This window comes from Hylobates moloch, unplaced genomic scaffold (genome assembly GCF_009828535.3).
Source record: "Hylobates moloch isolate HMO894 unplaced genomic scaffold, HMol_V3 SCAFFOLD_7, whole genome shotgun sequence".
NCBI classification, from domain to species: Eukaryota; Metazoa; Chordata; class Mammalia; order Primates; family Hylobatidae; genus Hylobates; species Hylobates moloch.
In genome coordinates, this window is record NW_026652282.1 from 48,679,233 (window position 1) to 48,704,860 (window position 25,628).

General features: G+C 41.4%; 1 protein-coding gene across 2 annotated transcripts in view; it reads right to left on the minus strand.

Annotated features, from left to right (window-relative positions):
• Positions 1-25,628, minus strand: part of FAM104B (family with sequence similarity 104 member B) — a 45,798-nt gene that overhangs the window by 859 nt on the left and 19,311 nt on the right. The window contains exon 5 of one of the 2 annotated variants that reach the window (XR_009214356.1): positions 12,249-12,338. The gene's annotated coding sequence lies outside the window, so the exon portion shown is untranslated. Of the gene's footprint in view, positions 1-166; positions 250-12,248; positions 12,339-25,628 lie in introns of both variants that reach the window. The other variant, XR_009214357.1, reaches the window with a different exon arrangement.

The following is a 25,628-nucleotide window of genomic DNA, read 5'->3' on the forward strand; positions in this document are numbered from 1 at the left end:
TATATATAGTCAAATACATATATATATATAGTCAAATACATATATATATATATATATATGTAATGGCAAGGGGAGGGGTTCAAGGAAACAGACTGAGAAGGAGTGACCAAAAGAGGCAGGAGGAAAGTAAGCAGAGTGGCCTTTCTGTAGAAGTGAAAAAGGTTACCTGGACTTTCCAAGTCCCATAATCACTGGGTTCATGTTCTTGAACCTGCTGAGATACACCTAAATGGCATATATGCCTCCCATCTACAAAGTAAAAATAACAGACAGGAATGTTGCATTCTTTCAATAAGTATTTATTGCAGTCCTACTCTGCTATATCAATTCATTGTATACAGGGAGGCTCCAAAGAAGTACTCATAGCAGCTCTAAACTGCATTGTCCAAGATGCACTATGAAAGGGAAAATGTGTGTTTTATAGTGGTATGATAAGGTTCTGAACGAGGTGTGGGGATAAAAACACATAAACCCTCTATATTAATAGAAAATTGAGCTGAAAGATTTGCTGTATTCAGTCATTTACAGTATATTGTTTCCAACACACTAACTGATGTTTATTAGTTGTATAAAAATAGCTACACTGGGCCAGGCACGGTGGCTCACGCCTGTAATCCCAGTGCTTTGGGAGGCCGAGGCAGGTGGATCACGAGGTCAGGGGTTCGAGACCATCCTGGCCAACATGGTGAAACCCCCATCTCTACTAAAGATACAAAAAAAAAAAAAAACAAACAAAATAGCCTGGCGTGGTGGCACGCACCTGTAATCCCAGCTACTCAGGAGGCCGAGGCAGGAAAATCGCTTGAACCCAGGAGGCGGAGGTTGCAGTGAGCTGAGATAGCACCATTGCACTCCAGCCTGGGTGACAGGGCGAGACTCCATCCCCCTACCCCCCAAAAAAAATAGCTACACTGTACTGAGTGGCATGGGTCATCATCATACATAAATGTGTCAGAGCATCTGTGAGCACCAGGCTCCAGGATCTGTGCTTTGGTGGACTTTTCTCACACATCCATGTTTTCTGCAGGTTAATAGACCTCAAAGAGCTCACAGTTGGTGGAGATGGGGAGCCATATTGAAGATAATGACAAAACAACAGATGAAAACCATGGTGGGCATGAGAAAGGGGAGTCTCGAAACACAGAGGGGGGCTCCTTAGCCCAAGTGGTCGGGAACAGCTTCTCTCAGGACACGCTATGATGTATAATATTATAATCCCCACTTGCAGATGAGGTAACTGAGGATCAGAGAGGTTAAGCAACTTAAGTGGTGGAACACATTTTCAACCTATGTCTCTTGAAATGCAAAGTCCTTTGCATTGTGAATGTTACTAATCTTGTGAATGTTACCCATCATGATATGGTCATCTGTTTTGATTCACATTCGTCACCCATACTTCCTCCTTATCTTGGTTCACTCCTTTACATTCTTCAAATCTGCTAAGTATAATAAATACATGAGGCCTTTCTTTTTTATAGGCTGGATTGCTACTAAAACGTTAAGCTTTAATCCATTCTCCATCCACAGAGTGGGTTAATGAGAAATGAATGGATCACTGCTGCCAAAGTGTTAACCAGCCTGTTACACTGAGTATCAAACACAAATTAAAAATGCTATCCATATGCAGTGATCAATTGGAAACCCACTGCTCCCCTTTAAAGCTATTCACAACATCCTACAATAGTGGATTTTATCAAATGTCAGGAGTTCCCTTGCAGGAGATAACACCTCTTTGATTTTCCATATTCATACACACCAGTTATTGAGCATTGTTAATAAATACTGCTCATTGATATGGAAATCCTTTCTTATTTCTCTTGGAGCAGTGGAGCCAAACAAAGCCATGGAGCCAAGCAAAGCCATGAACACTTGATTGTTTGACATATTATCATATGACCAAATTTCCAATAACAGTGCAACTCTGATGCCCAATATCTGCTCCACACAGGCAAACTGGTTATCCAAGGAGTCATTCACTCACTAGATATTCCTGACAAACTTGTTTAAAGAAGTATAAGCTAATGCAGGAGACCAAAAACATTAAAACATGTCTAATGATACCTCATATATTCCAGAATGAGATTCTCTGATTACTTCAATATGAGAAATGTGTTTCCATATTGAATTAACCTTCCATTGCTGCCATAACAATTTATCACAAACTCCATGGCTTTAAATTGAAGAAGGAATTAATGAAATAAACTATAACCTAATAGTAGTAATAGACATTTTAAAATCCTCTTAGAGTTGCTGCAAAATGTGACCTCCCCCCACCTTACAGTCAGGTTAAAAGAGAATATTAACAGCCTGTCTTCCCTCTGTGGACAGTGGACCTTATCTATACTCCCCAACTCCACATTCCTCAAAGTTTATTACAGGCCCAGCGAGTTCCTGCACAGCTGCAGGGTCACAAGACCGATAAGTTTAGGTTGCAAGACATGTTTCTCTCAAGATGTAAGAAATGTTGTCATGCTGCCTTTGTTTCTTGCTTCTGTAACTTGCTTCCTGCCTCACGTAGTTCCCGCCTTAAGATGTTTAAAAGTAGGAAAAGCCCTTTGTTCAGGGCTCAGACTTTCTGTACGTTTGTCTGGCAGGAATCTCAGATCCAATTCAGAGACTTTAAAGAGGTCTCACCCATCCCATTGGCACTTACAAAAGATTCCACAAACCCAGAGAGGAAATGGTGCCATTTTCTCCAGACACATCTGTGAAATCTGTCTGTGAGGTCTTCACTCATTTACAGTTTGTCATTTTAATTCCTCTTAGCACAGAACAACTAAGAGTAGTACGGTCTGCAGAAAAAAAGGAAATGAAAAAATGACATAAATCTTGCTCCTATACTCAATGCCCTTTTTCTGGACCAAGGATAGACTAGAAGCCCAGGTGTCCTGGCATAGTCCTCCATGCTGATGTGTGGCTTACCCAGGCACAGTGTGCATGACTTTTCCCAGGCCATGGCTGGGCTGTTTGGGTCTCCATGTTTCTCACCTCAAGAAGAGCAGGAGAAATGGAATTAGGTCTCAGGGCCTCACCCCGACAAGACTCATGGAGGCTATAACCAGGGCTGGCCTCCTACAAGTTATCCTGCAGAGAAAAGCTGTATCTTCCCTGATTAAGGAAGAGTGGAAGAGGGTGATATGGATCTAGAATTGATGCCATGTTCCAGGCAGACAAGAGGAGATTCAAATTGCTTTTGACTAAAAAACCCTTATATAATGATAACAATACCTAGGATATATTGGGCATTTAATAAATCATAATACTGTTGCTGCTACTGCTATTGTTACTGTTGCTGCTGCTACTACTACTACTAATAATAATACTAATAACAAAAACAGTTCTCATTTACTTACTCCTTCTAATGTACCAGTCACAGCATCAAAAGATGTGCCTTCACTTATCTTTTAACTGTTCCCATCATCCCAGTTAGCCAATCAGGAAATGGAGGCCCACAGAATCATAGTAACTGCCTAAGTTCACACAAGTAGTAAGTGCTGGAGCTCAGATTCTAACTCAGATCTGCTTCATTCCAAAGCCAATTTTATTAACCCCTGTCCTATAATTTCTTACCTCAAGGAATAGTAAAATATGTTAGAAGGTTCTAGTGTTTGGTCCTGGGGTCCTGGGTGATGACAACTTCTGACTCATCATTATACCAGTCACCTAATATCTAATCAGTAGGATTGCCTGGATCTCATTTCTTTAATTAAACAGGGGCATAAGAGATATTATATATATGGGCTAAAATCTTATCATCCTCCTTATACCTACTCACAGGGTAAGATAATTAAATAAAAGAGAAAAAGTGATGGTGAATGATCCAGTTTTCTGTTGCTACATTTTAAAAACTGCTCCACCACTTGGCGGCTTAAAGCAAAAAATGTATCTGTGTCCCACATAGTTCTATGGGTTGGCGGGTATCAGCTTACTTGGGGTCTCTCGTGCAGTTGTAGTCAGTTATGAATGGCAACTGTGGTGTTCCAAAGGCTCTACTGGCCTGGACTTCCAAGTAGACTCACTCACGTGACTGGATTTTCATGCTGACTGTTGTCTTATTTGAGGTTTACAACTTTGTATCCTCCACCTGGCCTTTCCCTATCTCTTGGGGTTCTCTTAGCATGATGTTTGTGTTCTCAGAGGGAACACTCCAAGAGTGAGAGTTTTAGGAGTCATGGGTGGAATTAAGTCTTCTTATGACCTAGACTTGGAAGAAACATGCATCACTTCTGCCATGTTCTATTGCTCCAACACAGCCCATATTCAAGGGGAAGGGAGTTAGACTCCATCTCATAGCATGACAATGAGTGCAGAGAGGGAAAGAAGTTCTTGATGGTGGCCGTATTTAGAGAATACCTACCACAGTGAGGATGTGGTGAACCAGCATTAGCACCCTTGCAGGTAGGACTGTACAGCCTGGGAATAAGCACCAATGGTATAAGCACAAAAACCCTCAGATACAGTAACTTCCCTTCAAATTATTTATTCCAACCAGGGGCAGTGGGTCATCCCATAATCCCAGTACTTTGGGAGGCTGAGGCGGGTGGATTGCCTGGGCCCAGGAATTTGAGACCAGCCTGGGCAACATGGCGAAACCCCATCTCTACAAAAAATATAAAAATTAACTTGGCATGGTGGCGTGTGCCTGTAGTCCCAGCTACTCAGGAGGCTGAGGTGGAAGGATCATTTAAACCTGGGAGGTGGAGGTTGCAGTAAGCAGAGATAGTGCCACTGCACTCCAGCCTGGGTGACAGAGGAAGACCCTGTCTCAAAAAAAAAATTCTTTATTCCTAGGAAATAACAACACAAGCATACAAAGAGTTTTGAACAATGTTATCACCCTAGTTTTCTTGGCAGGAGCAGAAAACTTCAAATGATCTAAATGCCCATCAGAAGGAAGTTGCTTGAAAACATTGACACACTCCATACACCGGAATGTATTGAAAACTCTAGGTGGGCCATGAGATCTTCAGGTCAAATCCAGGAAATAAAATGTGTCCCCTGTAGAGAAGGGATTGAGACAATCAAGGCCACCAGGTTATCTGTATTGTCTTTGGCTCACAGAACCTTAGCCATGTTTTTCCATCTTTCTTTAATATTCCCCCCAAACACACACTCTGCCTTCCTCTGGGGATCTCCTGGTTATTTCAGCTTGCAGAGCACTTCCTCAGGCAAGCTTTCTCTGTCACCCCTCCATTAGGCTAGTTTTCCCTGCCAAATCCTCTTTTAGCCTACCTTCATTCTCCTAAAGTGTTAGGTAGAGCACATCAGTTTGTTGTAATTGCTTGCATAATTATCTGTTTCTGCACTCCTACTAACTGGAAGCTCACCCTTTTGCTATTTTATCTGGGGCTAGAGTAGTGTTTGAAGAGTGTGGAACTTACATATTAGGAACATGTTATCCCCACAAAGTCTGCAGCAGTAGACTCGACTACTGGGAGCATTACTCCACAGATATCCTCCCAAATAATTTCATATCTTTCAGCAAAATCTATCCTCTGAGTCATGAGATACTTAGTGTTTTAAAAAAATTTCAACTATGTGGGTTTTTTGGTTATTATTATATGATTATTGTAGGTTTCCTGTTTACAGCTTAAACGCAGTTAGAGAAGAATAAAACATTCCTGGGAGTTTTCAAAGAAAATGAGAATGAATAGAGAGACAAGCTAGTATAGCTTAAGTATAGTCGTGGGGGTTTGCTGTCCACTGGAGGAAGCTACCACAAGGGCTCCCCTAGGTAACAAATTCTCCACAACCTAGCCTCTTCATGTAACATGTACAGAGCTGTTGTATTTTTTTGGCCCATCAGGGGTGTTTTTTTGGTGGATATGTAATCACAATCGCATCATGGTGTGCCCTACTCAGCTCAGTGACTCTGGTGTGGGCATGTAAGAATAGGGAATAATGGAAATATAGCATGTGATACAGAATTTGTAGCATATGGGACTTTTCAAAGCTACTTACAGAGACAGAATCAAGTTTGGATTAGTAGAATCATTGCTTATTAATGTCTTTCAGTGCTTGTAAATTGTCAGTCACTCCCCTAAAGTCACTCCTCAGAGAATGTAGACTCCTCCAGGGTGGATTCCTCTGCCTCTTTTGATCACTGTTGTATGCACAGCAGCTAGCACAGTGCCCAGCACACCATAAGCCATCACAGGTAACTGTGGATTGAATTAATGGATCTCCTCTCCCAGGAGACTGTGAGACCCTTTGAAGCAGCCTCATTGTCTGGGGTAAATACCAAGGTTCTTGGTCTCATGGCCAAGGAGATTGAGATCGCAGACACACACACAGACAGGGTGAGTTTGGAGAAGGAGTTTAATAGGCAAAAGGAAAGAACAGCTCTCCATCACAGAGAGGGATACTGAGCGGGTTGCCAAGTTGCAGTAAAAATGTCAGGGTTTTTATAAATGGGCTAGCAAGGAGGGGGCTCGTGAAGAGGGGATGTCTTATCCTCCTAGGGCCTGACGGTTTAGTTAGGACCAGGTGTGCTATCTGTACAGAGCAGAGTTTTTTGTTGTTGTTTTTTGTTTTTTGTTTTTAATCAGCTCTTATCCCATTCCCTGACCATGTAGGCCAACTCTTAGTCTGTGTTTCTTTGTCCTGCTTATCTGGGAGGGAGAGTTTCTGTGTCTGTTTCAGTACATCTTCTTGCAGCTGCAGGCATCCCCCGGAGTGTGTTTTGAGCTTCTCTATCTTAGTGTGCCTAAAGGGAAAGGAATGTCCTTATTAAGGCCCACTGTTTTACTGGGGCCCATTGTATAAGTGTGAAGTTTGGTAATTACCCAGGAGACTTCCCCCACCTCCTTCTGTGTCTGAGCTGTCTTATCTGTGTTTTACTGTCTGCTCTTTCAGGTTGCTTGTTGTTAGAAGAGAAGTGATTTCTTTGAATTGCATGAGGTTGGAAAGGGAGCGATTTTTGAGCTGCTTTTTGTTAAAAGGAGTTTTCTGCCAGGGACTGGCTTTATCATGTCTACCTAAATAATTTCTTTCTGCCTCCTATAACACCTTGAGGGCAAGAACTACGTTTAATTGGTCTTTGCAGATCCAGCATCCGTTGGCTGGATGAAACCTGCTAAATGTCACTGAGTTCCTGCTTATTGAATTAACTAACTTCATTTGGAAGTAAGACTGACAGAAACCTCCCTCAATCTTCCCATTCCAATCCAGAGTTTGTATATTTATGTTATCCTGCAAACATTTCTAGTCAGCTGTGAGATTCAAGGATAAAGATGAGAACCTGATTAACTTTTCCGTGAATTCCACACAAAAGCTGACATAATTCTTAGCAGAGTATGACTTAGGATAGCATTTCCTAGAACCCTGCAATTCAAGAGTCACTTTTACAGTTGCTGCTTTCCCTGCACTTCAGTTCTACTGTTTTATGATGATGCCATACTTAATTTTAGAAAAATCTCTTGGCATAAAACAAAATGATACTCTAAAATATTTTAAAATAAAGTGCCAAATAGGCATAAGTTATGAGACTTTAATCATTTGTGCTATGTAAATCCATCATGTATCTTCTGCTGGTACCCTCCAGACAAAGAACATGAGGAACACCTTGAACAAAGTCTCACGGAGGGAGAAAACATGCACCGCGGAGCACACTGCGGCATCTCATTAATATGGTGCTAGAATATACTTCTTAGAGTCTTTTCTATAGGACTTGGGCTTATGTTAGGTGATTTGCAGGAGGACTCAAAAAGTGGGGCTTTTCTCTAATTGAACACTGTCAGGAAGTGGGGGATAATTCTATGATTAAGTATTGTTAATGTAAAAAATCACAGGATTATAAATTTGGAAAAAAGAGACTATTTCTTATAAGGCCAGCCTGCAAGGTGGCCTTCTCACAGGCTGCAAAGCATAGCCTCTGGCAGAGATCAGAGAGGTGCACTTCAAAGGAGGAGGGGTTGGGGTAAGGTGCTTTATTCTGAACAGGTTGGCTAAATATACGTATTCATCAGGTTACAGGAGAAGCTAGGAATATTCATGAAGGTGGTCCTGATGCATGCTTACTGAACAAATGTGTGTAACATATGACCCATGTTCACCTTGTGGTGGAGACGTTAACATTTAAACATATTACAATTAGGCCCTATATGTCAAAAGGTCTTTTCAGGATGCAAAATCACTCAAGTGGGAAGCCTCCGTAAACTGACCAGAACCAGTCCATGATTGGTGGTCTTCTTATCTAGAGAAAGTTCCTGAAATCAGTCTCTTGTCCAATCAAAGTTGTCCTTATGGCTTGTGAAACAGGAGGTCAGTTAGTATCTGGTGAAAAGCTACAATTATTTTAATATTGCTTATCTCTAGGCCAGTGCTCCTTCGGCTGCTAGAGAAAAAGAAACACCTTGTGGCAGTTAGAACAGAGTTTGTTACTCTTGTCTGGCATGGCTTTAGGTCTTGTTTTTAGTTTGGTATCTCGATGCCACAAAGAGTCCATTCTGTCAGTCTTATGATCTCTGTTTTAACATTAATGCTAGGAAGCTGCTGTGTCTTAACCATAAAAGGGAGAGGGGTTTAACGGGGCATGTCTGACTTCCCTTCCCTTCATGGCCAGGAGCTCAGCTTTGTTACTGAGTACCTTCATTTTTTTAGAGGCTGTTTAATTATTTTTTCCTCTCTCTCTCTTTTCTCATTTCCCCAGCTCTCCATTTCCTACTTAGTCCATAGAAATACAAATATAACCTTTCACCTCCCTCTTACCAGACATTCCCTACAGGACAAGTTCTTCAAACTATGTGCTGCTCCAAGACAGATCTCTTCTCCAGAGCTGACAGTTGATTTGCAGACCAAAGCACCATGGAACTTTTACCTCCAGGGGGCTGCCTTGGAACTTCCATCTTCCAGGGCTTGCCTTGGAACTTTCATCCACTAGGAGGGCTTATTGAAAGCATGCAAGCTTAGCCACTTTATGACTTCTGCCCAGAAAGGCACCAACTCACCTGTTTCACAGATAAGACACCAAGCTAGCACCTTATAAAAATGCCCACTTTCTGCTCCAAAGGTGAAGTGGCATATTTAAAGGCAGGATGCTTTGTGTCCCTTCCCCCAAGCTAGCTTTGGAATAAATTCACTTTTTTGTGGCCTTGCTCTTGTTAATTAAAACTCTACATGCAGCAAGCAACTAACCTACTTTTCAGTTACAGTTTTAAAGTTTTTCTAGAGTCCCTTTGGTCAAGAAGGGATCCATTCAGGCAGTGGGGGGGCTTGGGATTTTATTTTTAGTTTACCTCATCTTTTAAATTTTTATCTTGAAGGTGCAAAGATAAAACCATGGTCAAAGGTTTAGTTGGAAAAAAAGCTGGCAGTCACTCATTTTTACCAGTGCTGCTAGCGGTGAATCTGTATGGATCTTCAGCAACTTGATCCTTGCCTCCTCAGAGGAAAGAATTCAGGCGAGGGGTAGAAGTAGGTATGAGGCAGAGGGAGAGACCAAGGCAAGCTTTAGAGCAGGAGTGAGCAGGAATGAAAGGAAGCAAAGTACATTCAGAAGAGGGCCAAGTGGATGACTTGAGAGATCCAAGTGCCCCATTTGGCTCTTGACTTGGGGCTTTATACATTGGCATGGTTTTGGGTTTGCATTTCTTTTCCCTTGATTTTTCCCTTGAGGAGGACTGTCCGCATGTACAGTGACCTACCAGCACTAGGGAGGGGCCGTATGCACAGCGTGTTTACTGAAATTGTGTGCATGCTCACTTGAGGCATTATTCCCTAACCAGTCACGCGTTCACAGAAGAAGGTCATATACTGGTTAAATTTTGCCATTTTGCTTCTTAGTGCACATGCTTCAGCCCACTCGCCCAACTCCTGAGATCTTATCAGGAAGCTGCTGATGACCAGTTCCAAGTGTTTTCTATTAGGAGACCGTCTTTCCCCGGCATCAGCTGTGCCAATTATCATTTTATAGAAACAGTTTAACTGCCTGACCATCACCTGATGGTCACCTGACATTCCTTGGGTGGGGAGTGGAGGGGGGCTCCCCTGCCCTGCTCATGTCTGCCTATCTAACACCAGGATAAGCAATTTTAATTGTTAAACCAAAAAAATAGGTGCCAATGAATTGGAAAACTAATGGTGTCTTGAACAGAAGTTGTCTTCCTTTGTAGTTTGGATGAAATGAGTTAATTAGCAAACATTTCTAGTTTTTTTATCTCTCTAACAGAGTCCTGAAAACTCTGTTTCTATAACATTTCAAAGTTATGGACTAACCCTAAACCACACCTGTGACCAGTATAAATGTTTGCTCATTCATATTTTGTCAGATGGCAGGACTAGACAAGGGCAAGTAACTTAACCGTATGAACAGATTTAATTTCTGAGAGAAAGTTACATTTCAAGGGTAAATTCCAGTCTGGGGTAGCAGAACTCACTTGTCAGTTATTAGCTTTTCTTTTTCAGTATGAACCACAAACAGAATTAAAGCAAGGATATCCAAGGATGTCTTTAGAAAGTCTGTGCAGGATATGGATAATTGCCTAACACAGTTAAGAAATCATATACTTTTCTTCATCAGGCAAAGGAGGAAGGTGCAGCAATGCACAGGGATGTGTTAAGGGGAAAGTGATGATGTTTCACAGGAGGGTAGGTGACTAGCCAAGAAGCGCTGAGGATTTCCTGTCTATAGAATATTGTACATAGTTTGGGGAACTGGTAAATTTAGTGGAGACCCAAGAACTAAATTAGCTAAAGTTTTTGCAGCTTTGGTTCTTGCTGCTATTGGTGTTAGACAAGGTAGATATGCCTTGGCACCCAGATCTAATAGAAGACTGAAATAAGTAATTGGCCTCTTACAATTCCTATGTATTCTTAAAAGGAACTTTAGTGGTTTTGCAAACTTTTAATTTTAATGGACAAAATATAAAAAGGATTTGTGAACCTAGCCTTCTAAAAAGAATTCTCTTCATAGTTACTCCACCAGTCTCTGTGCTTAAACTTGCATATACTTCTTATAACCTAAAACATATACAATCTTTGAACTATGTTTTGTTAGGATATTTTACTTATGGAAAATTAACATAGGAAGAGAAATTTTCATTTTCAGTGTTTTTCTGTGATTTTTGTAAACAAAAGATTATCATTGTTTTGGAATTAATTATCATTTGTAGAATTTTAGATATGCCTAATTAATGTCATTGTCTTTCCTTTTCTAGGGCAAAGGAGCAAATCACTGTGTTCTTTTAATGCCATTTTAAGAAAGCACAGAATGGGTTAGGCCTAAAAGTCAAGGAAAGACAAAATCAAGAATATTTGGTAGAGTAGGCAATATAGAAGTACTATGCATCTAAGGATAAGAAATATGTATAGGCAACATTGTAAATCACATGGTAATCAACAACGGTATGTATGAGAACTTAAATTTTTTCAACAGTAAAGAATCATTTAAGAAATGATTGAGGAGTATCTCAAGATGCACTAAGAACTAATGGAAAAATTTGGCAACAAATAGGAACCTCTACCAGTCTGGCATAAAATAGCATATTTATATTTTATGTTAAAAAGGAAAAAGAGGCCTATTATCTAATTTTACTGTTTTTTGTGCTTTATTCATGTGACATTAATATGTACATAATGGCATATGCATCACACATATGTATAACAACACATACATTTTGAGAATACATATAGACATATATATACATATATGTACATATAGTCTTAAATATTATATATAAGATATATATGATATACCCTATATATAGGTTTTCTAGATATATGTTATATATATATAAAATTTCATTGGGAATGAGTATCTTAATGAGATGGATGGAGTAGGCTTATGCCAGGGGTCTTTGAATCAAAGGATGTTTGCTAATATCAATATTCAAATATTCAAATTCTGCCTTTGATGCCTGTAGATTTTAAAGTCTGAGTCTACTCCACCATTATAACATTAGGGATGTGCTAGAAGTAGAGTTCTCATTTGTAAAGTGGGAAGAGGAGGATTATGAAAAAGGAAGGCAAAAAAGTGTAACCCATAAGCCATTCTCCAGCAGATGAGTCTAGCACTTATGGAAGTCTGAAGACTTGGAAATGGAGTTTCTGAAGCCACCTGGTCTCACAACATCTTGGAAAGACTTTGTGCATTCCCAAGTTCCCATGAATGTAAGGAACACGTTTGAAGTCTGCTGCTTGCCATACGAGATCTCACACCCTAGGCAAGCATGGAAGTGTCAAAGGTCCAGTGACCACTAATAATACCAAACACTGACATAGAAATCTCAAATGGCCTCTTGGTGACTCACCTCTGGCAATGAATGAGGTCTTCATCCTGAAATTTGGGGTTCCCTCTTGCATTTTATCTAGTCAAGTAAACAACTTATTGGGCTATTTCTCTGTAAGAGAGAACACACATGTAAGAACCAAAAAGGAGAAGAGTGGAGCTGGAGGATCCATTCTCCAAAGTTTACTTTTGTCTTCCAAAATTTTGGACAAAAAGGCAGCTATGAATTGCATGGACATAGGGGAGAACACCTGCCTCCAAGATGGTTGTGCTAGTCACTCTGCTTAGAGGAGGAGCCCTTCACTGGGTGTTAGGAAAAGAACCCAATCAGATAAATACCACTAACATGGAGAAAGTGCTTTTTTTTGGAGCTCAGAATGTCATTAATATTAATGGAGTTGCTTGAGTGTTGGGATTCTCTCTGAGGCCTCGAGTCTGTCCCAGTCTGGAAGGATAGGGACTTTGAGGGATTTGCACCTAAGAAGTAAGCAGAGTTCTCTTCTCCCTCCTTTCCCCTGGTATCCTTGCAATAAGCTCTTGTTACCTAGGTTGCTTCAAAACCTTAAAGAAACTGACCATTGCCTTCACAAAAGAGATACTTTTCTTCCCCTGCAATTTCTTCTGGATGTTATACCCTGAAACTTTATGGATGAAAGAAATCTACCTTCTGTGTGGGCAACTCTAGCATCCCTCACCTGACCACAACCCTCATAGAAGCCAGAGTCATGGGCTTTATGCTGAGAAAATTGTATCTACCCCTCTTTAATTCTGTCTCAGGATGCCAGCAGTGAACAGAAAGTTTGAGGTCCACCATCAAGGAGACAAAGAAGGCTGTTCTCCCAAGGGCATGGTTTTTCCCACCACATCACAACCTATCCATCATCTACATATTACTCAACTTCCCACCTGCCCAGAGCTTGCATCTTTATTGCGCAATGGGACTCTCTGTGAGACCTCTCTGCAAATGGGCATAATTATATGCTCACACCCATAACTTTACAGTGGTGATTTTATGAGTTAAAAATGTAAATATTGATGTTTGCAGGTGTAACACTGACATATTGAACTTACTCTTAACCCTTGACATTCATCAGGGCTTATGGTCATTAAAAATGGAGACTGAAGTCAGACTCCCTGGATTCCTATCCCATCTCGGCAACATCCAAGTTCTTTAAACTTGTGCAAAGTTCTAAATGCCCTGAGCTTGATTTTCCCCTTCAATAAATTGCAGATACTGTTAGCAGCAAAATTATAGTACTTTTGTGACTGATTGACTGAGGTCAAGCAGCTCAAATAGGTGAAATAATGCACACACTGCTGGGTACACAGGATGCAATGAGTACACCTCAGCTATTATGATCAGATCCTCCACTACTTTCCCCACACATGCACCACCTAACTCCCAGCCTCTCATTCCATGTTAGGTCTGTAAACTACACATATAGCAATCCTTTTCTTTCTTCTCTTCCTTTTGATTTTGGGAACAAATCTTGCCAAGTCATTTTAACTCCCAAACTGTCTGGTGTAGAATCTTTTGCTCATATGTTTGAAGTCAAATCTGAGGGAAAAACAGTTGATGACTTTATTTTTCAATTTTTTTTGGAACTCAGCTCCACAAACTGCATCAAAATGCGTGCAGCCACAGGAAAGAACTTATTTGCCCATCATGGAAACATTATAGCTTTGTTTAGATTCTACGTATAAATGAGATGATGCAGTGCTTTTCTTTCTGTGTCTGGTTTGTTTCACTTAGTATAGTGTCCTCCAAGTGCATACATGTTATCCCAAATGACAAGATCGCCTTCATTTTTAAGGCTGAATAATATTCACATTTATACACATATACCACAATTATCACAATTTCCCTATCATTCATTCATCAATGGACACTTAGGTTGCTTCCATATATTGGCTATTTTGAATAATCCTGAAATGAACATGGTAAGGCAGATATCTCTTCAAGGTACTGATCTCATTTCCTAGAATAGTGGTTCCCAGAGGTCTGGGGTGGGGAAAATGAAAAGATGTTGGTCAAAGTATACAAGCCTTCAGTTATAAGATGAATAAGTTCTGGAGACCTAATGCGTAGCACAGTGATTATAATTAATAATAAGTATTACATACTTGAAATATGCTGAGAGAGTAGATCTTCAGTGTTTGCACCACACACACACCCAGAGTAACTATGTGAGGTGATAGGTGCATTGATGAGGTTGGTTATGGTAATCATTTCAGAATGTGTATCAGAACATCACGTTGCAGATCTTGAATATATACAATATTTATTTGTCAATTATACCTCAATAAGTTGAAAAATGCTATCACCAAACACAGGATATCTATCATTTAACTCTACAAAGGAAAAAATAATATTTTTAATTAACTATGCCATGGAAATGTAAAATACAAAATACATGCCAACACATTGATATGATTTGTCTCCTGCAGAAGGCATGAGAGTGACATTCACATGCACCACATGAGGGGTAGCAGACAACAAGGGAGCCTGGTGCCTCTAAGCCTGGGACACCAGCACCAACTTGCAGGAACTTACACTGTGGGCAGATGACTGCATCTCTTTGCTTCTTGCACTGGAGAATGGGAATTCCCTGCCCTACCACAGCGTCTCAACCACGGAGGTGACTGTATTCTCATTCCCTGTTTATAATGCCCTGTCCTGCAACTTAAACCTCAGAGCACTTTGAGCAAACTTTAACTCTGGAAGACATCCTCTCCTTTTCAGGATTGGGTGGTGATTGCTTTCATTTAATCTCATTTCTGAAGCATTCTGATGTCCAGAAATTACTCCTAATTAATAAGCCATTTTATTTTCAGTCCCAATTATGACATATCCATATCTAACACACACCGACACACATATGCACAAACCCAGTCCATCATCTCCATCCAATTTCCTGATTAATCTTCCCTTATACACAGTGCAGACTGCTGGGGTTTCTGAAATGAGCACCTGGGAATACACAGGACAAGAGCTGCTAATGGGAGCTGAAAGGGTAGGAAGCTCTAATAATCAGAACTGAGGGAGCAACACATGGATTTCCAATCAAGAAGTTGGAGTTTGGAATCAATCATGTTTCCTTTGGCTGTATTCTATCTTCCACAGTATTAGACTCTTTCATACCTGTGGCAACAGCCTCCCTTCTCCAGCACTTCATGTAACACCTGCATTCCCTTCAGTCTTAAATTATCACTTCATATTTTTCTAGTTATGAGACCCTGACTTGGGAAGGACTGGGGCAGAGGGGCTTTATCAAATATCATTTCTATGAATGTCCCCTTCCCCACTGGGGTTCTAACTTATAAATTCATGGAGTCCTGTTCATACACCCACCAGAAGAACGTATTGGTGTGCCACTGTTTTTTTATGTGGAAACTCCTTATCCTTCAAATGTGTTGGGGGCAGAAAACATAAGAAGAAGCATTAGTCTCATAAACATTAAACAATTATTTAATTGTCTACTCACTAATACTAGTCACAGGGAAGGGCACAAACAATATATTTGGTGGCGAGACACGTAGAAAGGGTATATGCAGGTACAACTGAAGAAGTTTTTCTCCCGTTGGGTTGGTGGATGTATGTTACAAAAACGCTTACATCATCAAAGAGGCAATAAGGCCTCTGAGGACAAGGGGCAAATATGTGCCAGTTGGTGGTGAGAGTTTGAACAAAATAACATGTTTACTTCCTGCCATCTCCCTTTTCACAAGACAGGGCCACAGCAATGTGTGGGATGTGGGTTTTAAGTGTTCAGTCATAGAAAGCACTCATAAGTAATTTTTGGGTGGGTGGATGAGCTGATTGATGACTGTGTTATTTGGAAAGAAGCCCAGCCATTCTACCTAGAAGCCCCAAGAGGGAATGGCCCATGTACAGACCTATGGCAGTTGTGATGCTAGCGAATCTTGGAATAAATGGATAAAGAAAATGTGGTGTATATATACACAATGGTATGCTATTAATCCTTCAGAAACGAGGATGTTCTGTCAACTTCAGACAACATGGGTAAAATAGGAGGACATTATGCTATGTGACATAAGCTAAACACAGAAAGACAAATACTCCATGTTCTCACTTTTATGTATAATCTAAAACAGTTGAACTCATAGAAGCAGAAAGTAGAATGGTAGTTACCAAAGGCTGGTGGGTTGGAGAAATAGGGCCACAATAGTCAAAGGGTACAAAGCCTCAATTAGACAGGAGGAATAAGCTTGATTTTTTAGATCAATTGCACAGTATGTCGAATATAAATAATGATTATGTCCGATATAACTAATGATTGAGTTCTGTACTTTTTAATATCACTAAGAGTAAATTTCTAATTTTGTCTGAACAACAAAAATGTTAAATATCTGAGGTGATGGTTATATTATCTAGCTTAATGTAATGCAGAAAGGTAGAACCTGAAATCCAGAGAAAGAAGTTATTTCAGTAGGTTGTTTTTCATTTAGGACACCTGGGGGAGAAAAAAAGGCATGGCCAGCTCCTTTATTCAGATAGATCAGTCTGTGAAACTTCTTGCAATTTTCCAGTCATAGTTGAGTTCAATTCAACTTACACTAACACTCCACCAAAAGTCTCAGCCCTGCTTCGTGGCCCTGCTGTCATCTTCCCTCCTGGCCCTGAGTATTTCTTTGGTTTTTCTTCGGGATATGGCATTCTGGACATTGGTAAGTGCTATTTGATTTGAGCTCTTATCTATTACTTATCAATATACACTCTCAGAAATGGCCCCTAGATTCCTGCATAATGATCAGAACTGTCTCTCTCTCGTTAATGCTCTCTCTCTGTCTCACACACACACGCACTCACACACACACACACACATGCACACTCACACACACGTACACAATGTAGTAATGGGCTTGTCAGGCCCTTTCTCTGGTTGGTTTCCCCAATATTTTTGTCCCTTCAGTCCCTGAGATTGGTTCCATTATTCAGCACAGGTGTTCAGAAGACAGACAGAGACATATGGTAGCCATGTTTTCAGACATGTCCAATATAGGTGAATGAATATACTTTAGGCTTCCAATATGGTATGTTCTCATATGCCAAGGATAGATGGAAATAAGGCCACTCTCCAGGAGACAGAACAAGTCTAGTGAGAGCTTTCTGCGTAAGGACCTTGCAGCCTTTCTGGGACACTGTTAAGCATAGAGATGGCCAACAGGATAATCTTCTCACAACACCACAGCTTGGTGTTTCCGGCTCTTTTGACACAGACTTTCAGATGGAAACCAAATAACTTGATTGGAAAAATCTATTTCAAGAAAGAGGAGACACCTCATATGGGCATTTTCTCCCATATAGGAAGAGCTGCCTTGGGACAAGGATGAAGAACTAGAAATTATCCCAGCAACCACAGATCTTGCTAGTGACCCTATGGGTCAGAGCATCTTGCAAGAACCTACATGGAGGACTCTAGTGGGAGATTCTAGTGGTCTTGCTTGGCTCTCACACAAAGAAGTATCTTGGTTGGGACTCCTGTGCCTATCACAGATGGAAAGAGTCCAAGGCATGGGATGTATTTTCATATATTTAGAACATTAGCCACATGCCCAAGACTTCCACAGAGTGGAAATTGACCATCTGTCTTTTCAGAAGGGAAACACAGACCAAGACAGTTTTGCGCCCAGTAATACTGCAACCTCAGGCTCCTTTGTATCAGACCCACAGGGTCTGCTTGTGAGCAACAGCTTTATTACAGGTCTTCTTGATCCTCATGCCCCAGTGGGCACCCAGCACAATCTTTATGAGAGAGAAATGGAGAGCTTCATTTTTACCATGGCATACATGACCTCGCAAATTAAGTATACTTGGTTTTGTTTTTAGCAAAATGAAGTCCCATGGGTCTCTAACATGGTCCAGACAAATCAGAAGGCAGGTAATTGGGTGTTGAATAAATACTTAGAGACAAATCATATGAAGGAACGGATGGAGATATGGTTTTACAACAGAGAGGGAGGTTTAACCAAGATATGAAGATTTGACATAAAAAAATTGTACAACTTCAAACAAGGGTTTAGATGTTGTACTTCCTATTCCAGGATGCATGTAAGTTGAGAAGCATCACTTAAGTGGATATATAGTACTTAAATCATTTGGGGATTTTGTAGTGTTTGGTATTGGCAGTGGGGAGAACTCCATGCTCCAGCATCCAGAAAGATGCATAAAAACATGGTTGTATATGACAGCTTTTCTTGATGAGGTAGGTCGTGGTGAAAACATGTCACAGAATCTCCAAAGTAGGTGACTGGGCTCAGAAGAGACAACAGAGGACCAGTTTTGAAATTAGGAGGAAGGTCCCTTCGGGGGATCCCTTGCCCTGCCTCACAGGATGATATTGGAGCTTTTAATAGGGTGTGCACTTTGGTCTAGTTCATGGCCTATAGAGACTCTCCAAACATTTCTTGGATAGGTATGTGGATGGAATCATAGTTTCATGCATCCATAGACAGAGAGATGGACAGACAAATGAATGGATGGATTGAGGCAAGATTATGCAGTGTCAGTGGTGTCACATTTATGGTATAAAAGTCTTTGTGCAATTTGCAAAATAAAGGGAAGCCTGATATCTTTCAGTTCATGTTTTGATGTAAGTGTTTCTGGAAGAAAGAGGGTAATGGGAAATATAGCTGAAGGGGTTCACTGGGGCCAGGAAAGCCTTGACCACCAAGTAAGATATAAAGTAGTAGGGCCCTTTTAGAACTGACCAAAAATATGACCCAAGTGGCATCTGCATCAGGTTAATCTGGCAGCAAAGAAAGGAAAGACAAGAGGAGACAGAGAAAGAAAACCACCCCTAGAATATTATTGGATTAATCTAAACGTGAGATGATTGTGATCTAAATTTGAGACCTGGAATTAGTAACTGAAAAATTATAGGGAAGAGACAACCAAGGAAAAATTGGAAGGTCAAGGAGGGCCTAGAATATCTAGGGGCATGGTGGTGGGATGCATTGAGATATGAAGGAACGTAAGCTACATTTTGGGTAGTCTTGATGAATTTTGATTTAGCTATACTGATAATGAGTTGACAGAGAAACTTACTGGAGCAAATGTTCAGCACAGAGAAGGGAATGCATATCTGGAATTTAAGGCAGTGGTGAGGACAACAATAGACATCTAGTAGTAGTCATGTGCTTAGAAGTAAAGTTTGAGAAAGAGAATCCTGAGGCAGAGAGGATAGACTAAAATGAGTATAGGCTTAAGTACTGAATTCAAGAAATATTTGATAGGGTGTGTGTCTTAGTCTGGCTGCCTGCTATAACAAAGAACCATAGGCTGGTGGCTTATAAACAAAAGAAATGTATTTCTCACAGTTCTGGAGGCTGGAAGTCTGAGATCAGGGTTCTATAGCCCCCCCGCCCCCCACCACCCAGAGTTGCAGACTGCTGGCTTCTTGCTGTACTCCCAGGTGGTGGATAGCTCTCTGACTTCTTATAAGGGCTTTAATTTTGTTCATGAGGGCTCCACTCTCATGACCTAAGCACTTCCTAAAGCACCTCCTAATACCATCACATTGGGATCAGAGTTTCAATACATGAATTTTGAGAGGACACAAACATTCAGTCCATTGCAGTGGGGGTGTGGCAAAGAGGAACAGCTTGGAAAGAATTCCATGGTGCACTCAAAGAGACAAGAGAAAAAGTAGTAAGGCAGAAGATCAGAGAAGGGAAGAGAAGGAGAAAGCTTCCGGGAGTGGTGATGAATAGGGCTCCATGCTGTTGAGAACTGGGAAAAAAAAAAAAAAAAAACTGAGAAAAAGCATCTACCATATTTGTTAACTAGCATGTGAGATAATAAAATTAAGCTTGCTTCTCCATGGGAGTGAAGGAAGGTGCTATCAAGCTGTAGAAAATAAACAGTGGAATTTTATGGCACTGCTGGTCAGCTCTCATTCAATCATACTGACCTTCCACACTGAGAATTAGGAAACTTAATGCAAAGTCATCACACAAAAATAGCTCCAAATTGCTCGCCAAAGATGCAGAGAAATGGCATTGCTTTTCTTTCTTCTGACATCATTCTTTGCCCTTCCATACAGCCATGAAACAAGTTCCATAGCATAGCTGGGCCACCAGATCAAGTTACAATCAGAAATTCTTGAAAACAATCTGGAGCTGGATGGTTTCTTCTCATTATCTCCATACCTGCTGTGCTGCCAACTTTCACAGCCTGGTGTTTCTGTGTTCTAGTTCATTAGGATCCTTTCCTTTCCACTCGCATTCCATATGCTCATCCAGCAGGTGGCAGGAGCCATCCACTTCCAGAAGTGGGTGTAGCTTAAAGATTTCTGATGACAGTCACTCTTTAGCACAATAGTTCTGTGGTATTTGTCTTTTCTGACATACCAAGGTCCTTCTCCCATGACCTTCATCATACCCTACCCTACCATTGTCATCCAGCACATCCTTTTATTGGTCCTCTATAGGGGAGCAATTTTGAATGAAAGCAAGTTACTTCTCAAATGCTCAACCATGTCTCTGACCAAGTTGCAGTTCAGGCCCTATATTCTATCATGCTGGTAGAAGACAGTCCTCCTTGCTAAGTCATATCAGACTTACTGTTGGCCAGAAGAGCAGTCATTCAATTAATTTCCAACCAGCCCCATAATGAGTCTGGCCTGCCTTCAGACTTAGCTCCTTAAACATGGGACAGGAAAGGGTAAGCTGAAGGGGAATGAAGGATCCAGAGCACTTTCTGTTTTTAGCTTACCTAGGGCAATTGTTAGATGAAGATAATTTCCTCCTAAAGCCTTAGGTATCAAGACTCAGCTTTGTTCACTAGATTAATTGGTGGCCACCACTTTGAATCAACCTCTTTTCAACACTTTGCCAAAAGGCCTGCTTCCAGATCCATCCCTGTTGTGAGTTGCTCTGATCCATTCTGGAGGCCATCCTATGGGTGGGAGCCCTAACTCACCTTTCTTTTCTGGTTCATTCAACCGGTATTTATTGTGTGTTCTGGAAATATAGCAATGAACCAGACACATATGGATCCTTTTTCATAGAGGTTTTAGTCTGGAGGGGAGGCAGATGTTTCACTCATAAATAAGTATCTATATCAATATTGATGATTGCCATAAAACAAAATTATAATCTGCCTTAGAAACATATAACAGAGAGACATCACCAAGCCTAGATGGTCCGAGAAGGCTTTCCTGTGGAAGTGACATTTAAACTTCAACCTGAAGGATGAATAGGAGTTATACAGGTGAATAAGACAAGGGAGGAAATTCCAGGCAAAAGGAAGGGCATGTTTAAAGGCCTGAGTCAAGAAGGATGTTGGTGTATTTGAGGATGTGAGTCAATGAGGTTGAGAGTTGTGCACTGAGAGAAATAGTGACATGAGATGAGCCTGGAGAAATAGAGATTGAGCCTGGCTATATCAAGCAAAGCTTTGTGGGCTAGAGTAACGGTCTTGCACACTGTCCTAAAAGGAATGGGTAGCCTTCCCTAATCATCCAGGCCCTTAGAGATCCCTCGCTATATATGCCCAGACATCTTATTCTTGTATTTTGCAGCATCTATCACAATTAAACAAATATTTTCACAGTTGTCCTTAATTATACAGTCCATTGTAGGGTTTGGAGAAGGAGAGTAACATAATCAAAACTACAATTTTAACTCAAATTTTAATTTAAAAGTCAAAGCTTAATTTTACATTCATGTGATAGTGGATCACAGTGGGGCTGCAGTAGATGTTGGGAGGTCAAAACAAAGCTCTTACCTTAATCCATGTGAGAAATGATCATGGATTGGATTATTGTTAGCAGTGAAGATGAAGCTAATTGAACCACTTGTAGGTTTAGTTCTGAGGAGAGGATTTAGTGATGGCTGTGGAGGGTGTGGGAAAGAGGTGTCAGAGTTAATGAGGAAACTGTATAGTCGGAAGGATAAGATGATAAGATTACATGTGAAAATGTCAAGTTTGAGAGGACTGAGACCCTCAAATAGAGAGGAGGAACGGGCTAGGGGATTTTATGGGTCTGGAAGAGAGAAGTGAGAGCTCAGGCTTGGCAATACACATTTGGGTTCTCTCAGCATAGGAATATTACTTGGGGCCGTGAAACTGAATGACATCCCTGATGAGAATAAAAAAGGACCAAGGACTGTGCCCTGGAGAGCTCCAAAATTCAAAGATCAGATGGAGGATTTGGCTATATTGACTGAGAAGAAAAAGGAATTGGCAAGAGGAAAACAAATAGAATGGGATGACAAAGCTATGTAATCATTTAGTGAGAGAGATGCAATGAGCATCATCTAATTCCAGGCTTCTTTTGCCCTTAAGCTAGGATGCCACATTCTGATATCTGTTTCCTCAATACCCTTACCTACAACAATATGCCCCTCTCTCAAAAGCTGAGTATTGACAAAGTTGTCATTGTGTTAGATAATAGAAGTGCCAGGGATCTTAAAAGAGTCTCTGTGTTACACAACTCCAGAAGGCACCGTTCACATAGAATGCAATGTGAATGAGGCTTCCTAGGGCTTTAAGGCCCAGTGCAGCTCCATTCTTGAGGTGTCGTTTGTCCTCAGTAAATTTGTTTACTCCAAGAGCTGTGTTCTGGAAAAATCAGTCTTAGAAATTAACATGAATCTATACTCTTGAGCTGAAAAGAGAATAGGGCTCACTTAGTTGTTTGGGAATAAGCCCACATCCATTACTATTGGCCTCTTTTTTCTCTACCAAAACCATTCTATCCTTCTCAGTGTGGAATGGGGGAATTCTGGCTGCTAGGAAAAAGATTGACTTGAGATATCCTTGAAAGAATTATCTGAGAATATTCCTCTCATACTCTTTCAGGTTCTGACAAAAGGATGCCAAGACTCATTCTCCAGTAGCTCTATTCAAAGAGCTCCAGGTTTTATCTTTGCAGGTTCTTGACATCAGGGCCAGCAATTCTACTTCAAATAAACAGATCCAAATAAGCAGCTGAAGCATATCTTTCTTCCTCCAGTTTGAGAATCCTCAAGACCTGCGTTCTAATGCTACCTGGGCCAATATGACAAGGCAGGGTCTATATGCCAATAGTGGCATCTCCACTAATGCTTAGCTGTTAGTCCTTGTGAGCAGAGCTTCCCTTCAACCCTAGATTTTAAGTCGAAGGTTAAACTGGATAACATTCTCGTTTACCTTCCCTCTGATGACTCCTCCCAACCCAAGAAGGTCCTCACTATGCAGGTTAAAAACTCTGCCATTGACAGATTTATAGACTGGGACTGTGCAGGAAATGCTGCTCCAGAATCACTCCCTAGCATTCATCAAGCACATCTTGTACTGCATGTGGGCAGAGCTGCAAAGCATTGAAGAGATTATGCAAGGATGACAAGATGTCCACAACCATATTGAAGTACACATACTTCTATCCATGGTCAGATGCTGCCAATCACTGGAGAAACAGTGTTCCCATCTGATACGGTTTGGCTGTGTCCCCACCCAAATCTCATCTTGAATTGTAATCCTCATAATCCCCATGTTAAGGCAGGGACCCAGTGGGAGGTGATTTGATCATGGGGGTAGTCCCCCCATGATGTTCTCATAATAGTGAGTGGGTTCTCACGAGATCTGATGGTTTTATAAGTGTTTGACATTTCCTCCTTCACACGCTCACACTCTCTCCTGTTGCCTTATGAAGAAGGTGCCTGCTTCCCCTTCTGTCACGACTGTAAATTCCATGAGGCCTATTCAGTCATGTGGAACTGTGAGTCAATTAAACCTCTTTCCTTTATAAATTACCCAGTCTCGGGTACTTCTTTATAGCAGTATGAGAATGGAATAATACAGGAATTGCTACTGTGGAGAGTGGGGCCCTGTTATCAAGATACCTGAAAATGTGGAAGCAACTTTGGAACTGCATAACAGGCAGAGGCTGGAACAGTTGGGAGGGCTCAGAGAGAAGACAGAAAGATGTGGGAAAGTTTGGAACTTCCTAGAGACTTGTTGAATGCTTTTGACCAAAATTCTCATAATGAATGGACAATGAAGTCCAGGCTGAAGTAGTCTCAGATGGAGATGAGGAACTCAATGGGAACTGGAGCAAAGGTCACTCTTGCTATGCTTTAGCAAAGAGGCTGGTGGCATGTTGCTCCTGCCCTAAAGATCTGTGGAACTTTGAACTTGAGAGAGTTGATATGAAATTGGAACTTATGTTTAAAAGGGAAGCAGAGCCTAAATGTTTGGAAAATTTTCAGCCTGACGATGTGATAGAAAATTAAAAACTATTTTCTGTGGAGAAATTCAAGCCAGCTGCAGAAGTTTGCATAAGTAATGAGGAGCCAAATGTTAATTGCCAAGACAATGGAGAAAATGTCTCCAGGGCATTTCAGACATCTTGGCAGCAGCCCCTCCCATCACAGGCCTGAAGGCCTAGGAGGGAAAAATGGTTTCATGGGCTGGTCCCAGGGTCCCCCTGCTCTGTGCAGCCTCAGAACTTGGTGCCCTGTGTCCCAGCTACTCCAGCTCCAGTCGTGGCTAAAAGGGGCCAAGGTACAGCTCAGGCTGTTGCTTCAGAGGGTGCAAGCCCCAAGCCTTGGAGGCTTCCACATGGTGTTGGGCCTGCAGGTGCACAGAAGTCTAGAATTGTGGTTTGGGAACCTCCACCTAGATTTCAGAGGATGTATGGAAATGCCTGGATGTCCAGGGAGAAGTTTGCTGCAGGAGTGAAGCCCTCATGGAGGACCTCTGCTGGGGCAGTGCAAAGGCTAAATGAGGGGCTGGAGACCCCACACAGAGTCTTCACTGGGGTACTGCCTAGTGGAGCTATGAGAAGAGGGCCACCATCTTCCAGACCCCACAATGGTAGATGTACTGACAGCTTGCATAGTACACCTGGAAAAGCCACAGACACTCAATGCCAGCTGTGAAAGCAGCCAGGGCAGGGGGCTGTATCCTGCAAAGCCACAGGTGCAGAGCTGCCCAAGGCCATGGGAGCGCACCCTTTGCATCGGTGTGCCCTGGATGTGAGACATGGAGTCAAGGGAGATTATTTTGGAGCTTTAAGATTTAATGACTGCCTCACTGGATTTTGGACTTGCATGGGGCCTGTAGCCCCTTTGTTTTGGCCAATTTCTCCCATTTGGAATGGAAGTATTTATTCAATGCCTGTGCTCCCACTGTATCTTGGAAATAACTAACTTGCTTTTGATTTTACAGACTCCTAGGTGGAAGGGACTTGCCTTGTCTCAGATGAAACTTTGGACTTTTGGGTTAATGCTGAAATGAGTTAGGACTTTGGGGGACTGCTGGGAAGAAATGATTGTGTTTTGAAATGTGAGGACAGGAGTGGTGACTCACGCCTGTAATCCCAGCCGAGGCAGGCAGATCACTTGACGTCAGGAGTTTGAGACCAGTCTGGCCAACATGGTAAAACCCTGTCTC